At 58.6% G+C, this 12,626-nt stretch overlaps 1 long non-coding RNA gene across 1 annotated transcript; it reads left to right on the top strand.

Moving 5' to 3' along the window:
• The first annotated feature begins 4,700 nt into the window (after window positions 1-4,700).
• Window positions 4,701-10,915, top strand: LOC149123331 (uncharacterized). The gene is made up of 2 exons (XR_016215789.1): window positions 4,701-4,864; window positions 10,549-10,915. It is a non-coding gene; the product is annotated as an uncharacterized LOC149123331 (long non-coding RNA).
• Window positions 10,916-12,626: the final 1,711 nt, after the last annotated feature.

The raw sequence follows: 12,626 nt of genomic DNA, 5'->3' as shown, positions 1-12,626 counted from the left end.
TCAGAATGTCCTTGTACTTGGCCCGCAGGAGACAAACACTGAACAGTGGTGACAGCGCGCAGTTGGATTATTTGCTTGGCCCAGGTTTCTGGTTTCCGATATTTGGAAGGCAGAGTGACAGATCTAGGCATGGCAGGAGTGCCTGTATCGCCTGAGCCCTCACAGGATGCTTCTCCCCTAGGCCATGGCGTCCTTGGTTTCCCACCTACAGGCTGGGACATTGCCAGTGGGGGGACCAATGGGCTGTGCTGTCACTGAGCTGCTCCTGGCGTGGCCTCCTGGTGGGTTGTGCTGGGAGGTGAGGCCTGGAGCCTGGTGGGAGGGTCTGGGGCTGCTGGGTGTTTCCCCAGGGGCCTGCAGTTTCTCTGGGCCTGGCCCCGCCCCATCTGAGGCTTCCAAAACAGCCAAATAAAGCTTACCAAGCATCCTGCACTTCACTGAAAGAAAGGGGACAGATGATTGTAGTCTTGGCTGGTGGAGGGGTGAAGCCAGTGCCAGGATCCCATATGAACGCTGGTTTGAGTCCTGGCTGCTCCACTTCCCGTCCAGCTCCTTAATTGTAGTCTTAGGAGGTGAGTGCCATGGAGGAGTGGGGAGAAGTCATGAAGCATTCCTGTTGTGGATTCCAGTGTGGCTTTGGGATCTTCTTGCCTTGGTGGGCCCACTCCTGCCCGGTAGCTGGCACTACACCCTGCGGCCGGTTCCCCACATTATGCTAGTTCCCCACAGCCCTTAGGGCCCGCTTCCTGTTTGTGCAGCTGCCTCTGACAGTAACAATGGCTGGCCCTTCCATGCTCTAGTCACAGCTCTTCCCTGGTCCTCCAGTCTGGATTCTAGGTGTAACCTCCTTTGACAATTGGAGGAGAGGTGAAGTGATTTGGGCCACCTGCTGCCTTCCCAGGCACACCAGGAAGGAGCTGGGTTGGAAGTGGAACAGCTGAGGTTAGAACCGGTGCCGCACAACACCTATCTGATTACTGTCCAGGTGACAGCCAGGCTGTGTTCCAGAAAAACCCTGCAGGTAGCAGAGTGATGGGGGCTGGCAGTGAGGAGTGGTCCAGAAAGGCCTTTCCCAATGAGCCAGATGGGGGACCTGCCAGCTTCCGCTGGCCTGGGTCTCCATGGCTCCCCGGGGCTTCTCTTGCCCTGATGAGCTCCACGCTGAAACAGGAGCGGCCTCGTTCTGAGCAACTGCGCCATCTGGTGGCACCTTTTTGCAACGTCAACCTGTGCTACTCCCCTTGTACGGCAAGATTTCCTCATTCTATGTTCACTGCCACCTTGCTTACTGAGTGTCTGTGGTGATGGCGTTCAGCAGGGAGCAGGCGAGAGGCTGCCTTTTGCAGCTGACACCCTTGCGGAGGAGGCTGGCCCTGTGTGAATAATCACACAAATGGACCAGTCTGGGGGCCCTGGGCCTCTGCCAGGGGTGACAACAGTCCTGGTCTTGTGCACGTGCTGCTTGATGACGTCCACATAGGCTGAGAACACAGAATGTGTATGGGGGGACACTGGCCTAGTTTTGCAGTCTGGGTGCCCAGCAGGCAGGGAGGAGACCGTGGGAGACCTCAGGGGCTCCCCTAAGTCCAGCACCCAGCTAGGAGCTCCAACCATGCCTGGGGGATTTCTAGCACATAGATGAATCTGCAAATAGTGGGAACTCACAGTAAACTACATCAATACATACGTATCTCCTGTGGCCATGGGCATTACTGTCTTGCAGGTTTTATATTATTTATTTTTTAAAGATTTATTTATTTGAAAATCTGAGTTACCCAGAGAGAGATGGAAAGGCAGAGAGAGGTCTTCCATCCTCTGGTTCACTCCCCAGTTGGCTGCAATGGCTGGAGCTGTGCCGATCCGAAGCCAGGAGCTTCTGGGTCTCCCACATAGGTGCAGGGGCCATCTTCTGATGCTTTCCCAGGACACAGCAGAGAGCTGGATTGGAAGTGGAGTAGCCAGGACTCGAACTGGCACCCATATGGGATGCTGGCACTGCAGGTGGTGGCCCTACTCACTATGCCACAGCACCGGCCCCTATATTATTCATTTTTTAAATATTTACTTTATTTGGGGGCCAGCACTGTGGTGCAATGGGTTAAAGCCCTGGCCTGAAGTGCTGGCATCCCATATGGGCACCGGTTCTAGCCCCAGCTGCTCCTCTTCTGATCCAGCTCTCTGCTGTGGCCTGGGAAAGCAGTAGAAGATGGCCCAAGTCCTTGGGCCCCTGCACCCGTGTGGGAAGATCCAGAGGAAGTCCTGGCTCCTGGCTTCGGATGTGCAGCTCCGGCTGTTGCGGCCATTTGGGGAGTGAACCAGTGTATGGAAGACCTCTCTCCCTGCCTCTACCTCTCTCTAACTCTTGTCTTTCAAATAAATAAAATAAATCTTAAAGAAATTTATTTTACTTGAAAGATTTACAGAGCGAGGGAGTAAGAGAGATCTTCCATCAGCTGGTTCACTCCCCAAATGGCTGCAACAATTGGGGCTGGGCCAGTCCAAAGCCAGGATTCCAGGACACCATCTGGGCCTCCCACGTGGGTGCAGAGACACAACCATGTGGGCCGTCTGCTGCTGCTTCCCCAGGCGCATTAGCAGGGAGCTGCGTCAGAAGCAGAGCAGCTGGGACTCAAACTAGCACTCCTGTGGGACACTAGCCTTGCAGGTGGTGGCTTCACCTCTGCAACACAACACCAGGCCCATGTCTTGCGGATTTTAAAACTGTCAGTAGTATCGGGCTGGGCGGGTGCATCCTTTGCAAGCAGCCTTTTTCCATCCACATGGCTGTCGGTAGAGCCAGGGGTCATTTTCTTTGCTGTTGCGTACGGGTGTTTATGGAGCACTTACCATGTGCCGGGAGCAGATGCCTTATGCCCTGTGTGATTGGATGCTCGAGCCGTCCTATCACGCGGACCCTGTTCTTACTCCCATTTGACAAGGAGAAGCTGTGCATGGAGAGGTGAGATCAGCCAAGTGGTTTGGGAATGTTTATTGAGACGAATGATGGGAATAGGGTGATGGATAAGCAGAATGAGGGATTTTAGCCCACGTTCAGGTGGATGCGTAAGCAACTGTTATAGGGGCCCTTTTGGGGACTCGGGTCTGCAGCGTCTCAGTGCAGTGTTTGGGGGACTCGGCACCCGGGGAAGGTGGCGATCTGGCTGCTGGCCAGCACCACCAGACGGAAGTCACCCCTGGAGAGACTGCCTTCTCCAGCCACGCCCCGTGCTGTGGCAGGGTGGAGTGGCTGGACTCTGTTGGGCCCTGCCAGATCTCCTGCAGGAACCATGGAATGGGGGCGACCTTTGCCCCCCACGAGAGGAGCGAACTGGCCACGTGGGGGTGCCGGAGCTGGCGCGCCTGATAGGAGTTGGGGTGGGGCCCTGGGCTGGGCTGGGAGCCATCCAGGGGTTCCTGGGTGAGGTCTGGCTGTAATCCCCCCAACCCCATCACCTTATGAAAGAGGTGACAGGTGCGACCCCCGGGGGGCCTCTGTGCCTCTTTCTCCTCTCCCTGGATGACAGGGTCAGGATTTTGAATGCAGGTGGGTGGGAAACCCAGGACCTGCGCAAAAGCGCAAGGCTCATGTCACTAAAACTCCAGGGGCTGCTCTCAGGCACGGCTGGATCCAGGGTCTTCAAGCCATGTTGCTAGGGCTCTCTCCAGTCACCCAGGGCGAGGAGGATGGAGAAGGTGGGGAACGATTTGAAATGAATAAAAACCTTCCTTGCACGGCCCTGGGTGGTGCCCCACGGAGGGAGGGGAAAGATCACGGACAACGGAGCTGAGTCTGGCGGGGTGGGGGGTGGCATCCCGCTTCTGCTGCTCACTTCCCGTGTTGATGGGGACACGGTGCAGAGCCTCCGTGAGCCTCGGTTGCTCCCTCTGTTGAATGGGCGACAAGCTTGGTGTCATGATGGAGGAGCGGGGGTGTGAACTGGGTAAGAGTCTCGGACGAGGTGGATCCTTGGCGAGTGCTTCTCCCCTTGTGAGCTGCTCGCCACCGGGGCCAAGCTGCTCCGTGCAGCCCCGCTTCTCACGAGGCGGAGGAGGGGACAAACTCCGAAATAGGCAGGGGAGGAGGCTGAAAGTCCCCAGGACAAGCCCTGGGGTCAGGGCCTGGTGAGGGCCGCTCGGCTGCTGTTGGGGGTGCCTGCCTGGGTTCCCAGCATGCACCACGTGTCACCTCCCTTCTCTCTGGCCGGAAGTCTGTGGGGTTGGCGCTGATGTGACCCACGGTTTGCCCTTGAGGAGACTGGCGCTCAGAGGGAGCCGTAACTGGCCAGCATCGCTCAGTGTGGGGGAGAGCAAGGACCAGAACGGGAGCTTCTTGGGGCTATCCTTACTGACATAGGCCGTCCACCCCAAAGACGCCCAGGGCTGCTGCAGGAGCGCAGGGAGGAGGGCGGGGGCTGTGACGGGGTGCGCTGCAGCCAAGGCCGCTCGGGGTCCTGGGTGCCCTGGGCGCTCGTTCTGCAGGCATTAGCTCAACACCAGCTCTTTATTCTTATTTTTAAAAAATATTTCATAAATTTGTTTGAGAGGTAGAGTTACAGAGAGAGGTCTTCCATCCGCTGGTTCACTCCCCAGATGGCCACAACGGCTGGAGCTGCATCGATCCAAAGCCAGGAGCCTCCTCCGGGTCTCCCATGCAGGTACAGGGGCCCAAGGGCTTAGGCCATCTTCTACTGCTTTCCCAGGCCACGGCAGAGAGCTGGACCAGAAGTGGAGCAGCCGGGACTAGAACCAGTGCCCATATGGGATGCGGGCACTTCAGGCGGCTGCTTTACCCGCTACACCACAGCGCCGGCCCCGGGACCCACCTTCCAGTTCTGAGATCCCGCAGGGTCCTCAGGGCTGTCAGGTACGTGACTCGGAAGCCAGGACTACTAAGGCCTGGGGTCCCCCTCACCCTGTTTCCTCTCGGGCCCTCAGTTCCTGTGCTGGTGGCCACAGGCAGCTGTGGGGGAGGGGCAGGAAGAGCAAGGCGCTCCTGCGGAGCCGGAGGCAGAGCTGGTTGGAAGCCAAGGAACCCAAGTGCCTGGGAAACCGGGGGCCGGCCGTGCTGGCGCGGAGCCCCTGCTGCCTCAGCGTCTCGGTGCTCCTTTCCCTGCTGCATCTGCAGCCCACGGGCATGGAAGCCGAAGTCCTCAGCAACCGGGTTCCATTCAGCTTCATTCACCCATTGGTTCACGCCTGGCGGAGGGCCTGCTGTGTGCCCGGTACTGTGCTGGGCCACGGGGCTCAGGAAGGAACAGAGACCTCTGTCCTCGTGAGGGACGCTCAGTCCTCTGGGAGGAGACAGACCATGAGCAGGTCAGCTGCTAAGTGATGAGGAGAAAAGCACAGTGGGGAAGGGGTGTGGCTACCAGGGACACCTTCACATTTGACCTGCGCTCTGGGGGGATCTTATCTGGAAGAGAGACCGCAAGTGCAAATGTCCTGAGGCAGGACAAGGGTCAGAAAGGAGACTGGGTTTTGTTGTTTTTTTTTTTTTTTTAAATTGATTTATTGGGAAGGCAGAATTAGAGGCACCGTCAGAGAGAAAGAGAGAGAGAGAGAGAGAGAGGCCTTTCACCTGCTGGTTCACTCCCCAAATGGCTGCAACAGCCAGAGCTGGGCCATTCCAAAGCCAGGAGCTTCTTCCAGATCTCCCATGAGAGTGCAGGAGCCCCAGCATTTGGGTCATCCTCTGCTGCTTTCCCAGGCCACAGCAGAGAGCTGGATCGGAAGAGGAGCAGCTGGGACTAGAACCGGCGCCCATGTGGGATGCCGACACTGCAGGCGATGGCTTTACCCACTACGCCACAGCGCCAGCCGCAGCAGACTGGTTATTGCCAGGGTGCGGGGAGGGTGAGAGAGCAGGAAATGAGGTGAGAGGCGTGAAGGCAGGGGCCGACCCCACGGAGGTGGGAGCCGGGGCAGGGTCTTGCACGGAGGGCTGGTGTGATCCAACAACCCAGACCGTGGAGCGGCAAACAGTGCATCCAGGCTGCCTCCAGTGAGGGGGAGGATTCCTGGTTTGTGTCAGTGGCAAGGAACCTGTGGGGCAGCGTGGCTGGAGCCCAGTGTGCCTGTTTGGTGGTCGGGACCTGCTCGCTCCCTTGCTTGCTCTCTGTCTCAGGGCTGCGTTTTCCCAGGAGACCCTGGTGCTGTGGCTTGAGTCCCCGGCTGCCCCGGAAGCTGTCACTCTGGCTGGGGAGTGGGGAACTCTGCCTGCTGGGGTGGGTGGGACAAGGGTGGGCCGGGCCCAGGCCCCTCCGAGAGCCCAGAGCGGGAGAGCAGCCGCCACAGGGGAAGGGACAGAAAGTGGCCAGACAGCGTTTCCGGAGGTCAGATCTGGAGGCGCTGGGGGACAGCTCGGAGAGGGGAGGGGCTCGGGACAGGTTGGGGGGAGTCCCTGGAAGAAGACACCGCGGTTCTGCCCTAGGTTGCAGATGCGGCCAGCAGGGGGCAGCAGCCGCCTACGGAGCCGCCCCGGAGGCCTTGCCGCCCCGCGTGGCTGTCAGCAGGGGGCGCTGCTTGCTGCTGCCTGTAGAAGAGTTAGGGGGGCGCGATTTCGGCCACCTGGGGTGGGGCAGACCCTGCAGGGTGGGACGCTTCCCCTGCGCTGAGCAAGCTCCTGGCTCCTGGGTCCCCGTCTGCACACCGGGCACAGCAACCCCCCCCCCCCGCCCCGCCTCCGCCCCTTCCCCACGCAGGGTTTCCCTCGGACCAAATGAGTTACTCAGCACATTTTTATTGAGCCAGACCCCATTCTAGGAGTTGGACTGAACGGACACAAGCCCCTGTGGAGCTGATGTTGTGGGAGAGAGAGATGAGAGAGGAAAGGCCCGGTCTCCCGGGGAGGTGCTTAGACCAGAGCCCGCCAGGCGCTAGGGAGGCTCAGCGACATTCACTCCCAGAAGCCGGGCTGAGTTCCCTTGGGGACGTGGTTGCCCTGAAGGCTTCTACCCCAGGGAGGGATGGTACCGACCTGAGCCCATACAGGGTGGGGTATACAGCAGGTGCTCCGTAAGTGCTCACAAGGACTTGGGGTGGTATCTCCTTGCGTGGCTGCAGGTACTGTGTCCAGTTCTGGTTGGGCCCCATCCCAGCGAGCTGCAGGCCATGTGGTCTGCGTGAGCCGTGCGTGGCCTGCCCGGGGAGCCAGGAGCCAGCACTGCTACGGGGACGGCGGCAGGGCCAGAGGTGGGCCCAGGCATGGGCAAATGCTACTGCAGAGGCTCCCAGGCAGAGATGCTGTGCCGAGCCGGGACAGTGGGGTCCTGGCTGCAGTGTCCAGGGGGAGATCGGCCAGACAGGCACCTGCCAGGAGCAGCTGTGTGACCTCGGGCAAATCGCCTAACCTCTCTGCACACTGAGGGCCTCAGCTGAAAGTGCAGACAATTAGGGCGGTGGCGAGGGTTAAGTGAGACTGTGCAAATGGAGGACTTAGCACAGCACCTGGCACCAGTAAGCAGCCAAGGGAAGGGAGCCGGCATTGTCGTCGAGTGCTCGCGAGTCCCTGAAGAGTCAAGTTTGCTGACCCTCATTCTACAGATGGGGAAAGCGGCTGGGACCTTAGACAAGAGCATCTTTGATTTGTCAGATGGGAGATAACAGAAAGAAAGCAGGGGAGGCCTGGGAGGCGCTATTTTTAGAGGCGACACAAAAGAAGAGACATTTGAGCAAAATCTGAAGGAAACAGGGACACCTGGGGAAGAGGATGGCAGGTGCAAAGGCCCTGAGGTGGGAGCCTACCCGCCACGGTGGAAGAATGCTCATGGGAGGAGCAGAGTGATCGACGGACGTGGGGGAGGTGGGGTCCCACTAACACGCAGGAAGCCACCAGACATGGGGGAGGTGAGGTCCCACTAACACGCAGGAAGCCAGCGGTCGTGGGGGAGATGGGGTCCCACTAACACGCAGGAAGCCAGCGGAATGCTGCAGGAACTGAGTGGGTGCTCGTAGGACCCTGCTTTCCAGGTGCGACATAGAGAAGGGCCCAGGCCACCATGGGCCCAGCCAGCGGCAGAGACGAGATCTGCTCAGATCCCCACGCCCAGCTCTGCGGCAGAGCCACCGGGCCTGCGGCTCTGGGGTTTGGCCATTTGCAAGGGTGTTCATTTTCTTCCTTTGCAAATTAAGCAGCCCATGGGCCACAGACCTAGAGTGGGACATGCCGATTCCAGGAAGCGTGCAAGGGACAGCTGTGTCTGGACAGAGCCCCGGGACTGCACAGACCTGGGTTCAAATGCCGCCACTCACTGAGCAAGCTCGCCTCCTGAGCCCGATAGTCCTCCCCGCTCCGCCCTGACAGGCCTGAGAGCCGTGCACGGCACCTGTCCCCTCGGGCACTCACTGGTGGGAGCTACAAGCGCGGGGGTGTGCAGAGTGGGGACAACACTGCCGACTCAGGCAAGCAAGACGAGGCGATGTGGAGAAGCTGGTCCCGGGTGGGCGCCCTGGAAGAAGAGTCAGTCAGTGCTGCCGCCAGCCCCCTCCAACCCCTCTCCAGCTGCCGTCCAAGGCCTGAGATTTCACCATGAGAAATTCATTCCTTGGTCTAGATGCCCCCCTCAGAAAGATTTATTTATGTATTTATTTATTTGAAAGGCAGAGAGAGTTACAGAGGCAGAGTGAGAGAGAGAGGGAGAGAGAGAGAGGACTTCCATCTGTTAGTTCACTCCCCAAATGGCTGCAATGGAGCTAATCTGAAGCCAGGAGCCTGGAGCTTCTTCTGGGTCTCCCACATGGGTGCAGGGCCCCAAGCACTTGGGCCATCTTCCACTGCTTTCCCAGGCCATAGCAGAGAACTGGATGGGAAGTGGAGCAGCTGGGGCTCGAACTGGCGCCCGTATGGGATGCTGACACTGCAGGCGGCGGCCCTACTGGCTGCACCACAGCGTAGGCCCCAGCGCCCCTTTCTTACAGCCTCAGTCTATCTGAACGATTCTGGGTGAGTCTTTCTAGCCCTGGACCCTGACCCTACACTGGTCTGGATGAAATACCCCGGGCTGTAGCACATGGCACGTGGGTGAGGTTGAGATGGAGGCTGGGGAGTGGGTGGGGGGTGGTGAGAACCCTGTCTCCCTGGGCTTGGGAGGGAGAAGGAAGGAGAGGCAGGGGCGGGGCTATGCCAGAGAGAGGCCTCTCTCCTCCTCCCCCCATCACTGGGCAGGGCTCACGGAACAGGTGCTGGAAGGTCGGCTGGGGCCATGAGCTCACCAGGAAGGGCTGGGCAGAGTGGGGGGTGGGGGTTGGGGGTGGGGAGGGAGAGCTGAGCCGGCAGCCAGATTCTTTCCCCGGGCAGCTGGCAAAGGGCATGGGACCTGGGGTGGGGACTGGCCTGCTCACTTTGGGGTTTGAGGATTTATTTGGCTGGAGAAGTGTCTCTCATTTGGGACAAGTGCCAGGAGCCACTTCCCTACTGTGTGCTGGGCCCCAAGTAGGCGCCTTCCACGTGTGTCCTCTGGGGACGAGGGGCGTGGCCTCCGTTTTGTTGGTGCTGATGGCAGCCCCGGTGCGTGGAGTCTTTATTCTGTGCTGGCTTCTGTGCCTTGATGTGAGATGCAGGCATCGCAAACAGCATCTCTCATCTCTCTCTCTTTTAAAATTGTTTGAAAAGCAGAGTGACAGGGAAAGGGGAAAGAGAGACAGCCACTGTCCATCTGCTAGTTCACTCCCCAAATGACCACACAACTGGGGCTGGGCCAGGCCAAAGCCAGGAGCCAGGAGGTCCATCTGGGCCTCCCGCGTAGGGAGCAGGGGCCCTGTGACTGTGGCCTCTCAGGTGCATTAGGGGGAGCCGGCTGGGGAGCAGAGGTGGCACTTGGTCGTGTGCACTCCCACACGGGATGCAGGCGTCCCAAGCCGTGTCTTAACGTCGGCCCCATTTGAATTTGTTTTACAACCGGGAGAACAAATGCCTGTGCTAATAGTGGAAATCTAATCACCGGCTAGCCTGGACTGGTCACGGTCACGGACCCTGGTGGGAGTGGCCGAGGAGCTGCGTGTCCTAAGCCGGCCCCTTCTTCCCTCGCTGGGGAAGCTGGGAGAGGCTGGGGGCAGCTCTGGGACTGCACCCGCATCCACAACCTCGTCCCCAGCCTAGCTCCCGTGTCCCCGAATAGCCCAGCACCCCTGTTCCCAAAGCTCCCTGGATGTCAGGGAAAGCCCGGGGTTTGGGATCCCGCAGTGGGGAGAAATCCTTACTCCTGGCGCTGAACACAGCGCCCCCTGAAGGTTGTCTCCTAAACTCACCCCCGTGGCCCGTGCCCCATTGTCCTTGCTGCTACTTGATTTTTTAAATGGACGTTCACCCCCTTTTAAATACATTTATTTGCAAAGGAAACCTACGTGTAAATACATGGGTTTAAAGAGGAAATGTTTTATCACCCTTATAAATAAAAGTAAAGAATAATAACAAGCATTTATTAGGCGCCTACAGAGTGCCGGGCGTGTCTCCGACCTTTATTCAGCCATGACTCACTGGGAAGTGAGTTGGATGTAATTATCATCCCCACTTAAAATGTACCGTTCCTTCTTTCTTTATTTTCCTTTTAGTTGAAAAACAGGGAGTCAGAGGAAGAGAGATCGACACAGAGAGACCTTCCATCCTCAGGTTCATTCGCGATGGCTGAAACTAGGAGCTGGGAACCCAGTCCAAGTCTCCCACTTGGGTGGCAGGGCCTAACCCAGGCACCTGCTGTCACTGCTGCCTCCCAGCGGAATTCCTCCCTGCGGGAACCGGAAGCGGAGCCAGGACTCACGGGCACTCAAAGATGGGGAGAGGTACTTCCAGAGCAGCACCGTAGCTGCAGTGCCAGACGCCTGCGCCTGAATCTATTTGACAAGGAAACTTAAATGCACGCCTTTAATGAGGACATTCTTGCTTAGAATTATAAATGAAAATAAAGGACAACGGCAAACATTTATTAAGCACCTGTGGAGCGCCAAGCCCTGTTCCCGCCCTTTTGGCCCACTGACCAATCAGGCCTGGAGTTAGGTGTAATTATCATTCCCACTTTGCACGGCAGGAAACGAGGCGCAGAGAGGTTACAGCGCTTGCCTGGGGTCACGCAGTGAGTGAGCGGCGGCGCAGGGGCCCAGCAGCCACACCCACTGGGCGCTCCCTGGTCCGATGCACCAGCTCCGCCAGGGCCAGGAGTGGTCTGAGCGTCCTGGGCCCACAGCGCTGCCCGGCACCTAATGAATGAACAAGTGGCTGAATCAAGGCGTGATAGGTCGGCAGGATGAGAAGTCAGTGGTGCAGTGGAAACCAAGCGAGGCGGCCTGGCTGCTCCCCACGCTCAGCCGAGGGAGTCGCGAGTGTCACACAATAGGGACACTGGCGCCCCACGCGGCCTCGCTTGCTCCGGACAAACCAGACTGTGGCAGGAGGTGTGGGAGGGGCTTCATGTTCTTGCCCTGGGAGTCATTTATTTATTTTTTTAAGATGTTATTTATTTATTTGAGAGGTAGAATTACAGACAGAAAGGAAGAGAGAGAGAGAGAGATCTTCCATCCACTGAGTCACCCCCCAAATGACTGCAATGGCTGGAGCTGGGCTGATCCGAAGCCAGGAGCCAGGAGATTCTTCTGGGTCTCCCACGTGGGTGCAGGGGCCCAAGGACTTGGGCCATCTTCCACTGCTTTCCCAGGCCACAGCAGAGAGCTGGATCAGAAGAGGAACAGCCAAGACTCAGACCGGCACTCACGAGGGATGCTGGCACTAAAGGCAGCAACTTAACCAGCTACGCCACAGCGCCGGCCTCAGGTATGGGGCTTTGAACCCTCAGGTGTCGACTTGTTATTGGTAATATAAGAGATCCCCCAAAAGTTCATGGCAAATTCATATTGTGAAAAAACCCTGCATGGATTTCAATCAAGGGTGTATGTGTATGTGTGTGTGGGGGTGCCGGGCAGGTGGAGGGGCCGCCATTCACATCTCACTTTGCCACTAAGTTGCTGAGTGACTTCAAGCAAGCCTCTTCCCTGCTCTCAGCCTCAGTTTCCCCATCTGAAAGGGGCTGGTCCCTGAGGGTTCATCCAGCTCAGCACTTTGGGGGCCGGCAGCCTCATAGCTGCACAGAGCCGTGCCATGGCTCAGGAATGCGCGGCCTCCACCAGCCCTGGGGTTGAACCTGGGACCTGTCCCTGACCGTCCCCCAGGGACAGCCTGTGGTGGTGGGAGGGCGGGGCGTCCCGCGTGCTGCACATCCCTGGCATTCTCCCGCTAAACTTGGCTCTGAACGAGATGATCTCATCCCTGCTCTGGGGAGAAGGGGCGGGCCGGCTTGGGGGGAGCTCGCCGGCAGCCTTGGATAGAATCCGTGACTACCCCACTTCCCTCCGGGAGCCCACCAGGGCCCAGCACCCCCCCACCCCAGACACAATGCGAAAGTTTGAAAACCCAGGTCTTGGGGAAGAGTCGGCGGCCCTGGCTCCCCGGAGGCCCCGGCACCTCTCCAGGTATCTCCCGCCAGCCACGCACCTGCGCCACTAATATCTCCCAGATTCTCACATCAAACCCAGTCCCCGCAGCGGGGGGCCCGAGTTCTGCGGCTGACTGGAGTCCTTTAAATGCCCATACATTAATCTCCAAAGTCGAGCTCCTAATCAACTTTTACAAAGCTTGTCAC

This window comes from Oryctolagus cuniculus, chromosome 11, assembly GCF_051225735.1.
Source record: "Oryctolagus cuniculus isolate XC-2025 breed Fujian yellow rabbit chromosome 11, ASM5122573v1, whole genome shotgun sequence".
Taxonomy (NCBI): Eukaryota; Metazoa; Chordata; class Mammalia; order Lagomorpha; family Leporidae; genus Oryctolagus; species Oryctolagus cuniculus.
The sequence above is the reverse complement of the archived record's forward strand: the minus strand, read 5'-3'. Positions and strand labels throughout refer to the sequence as shown.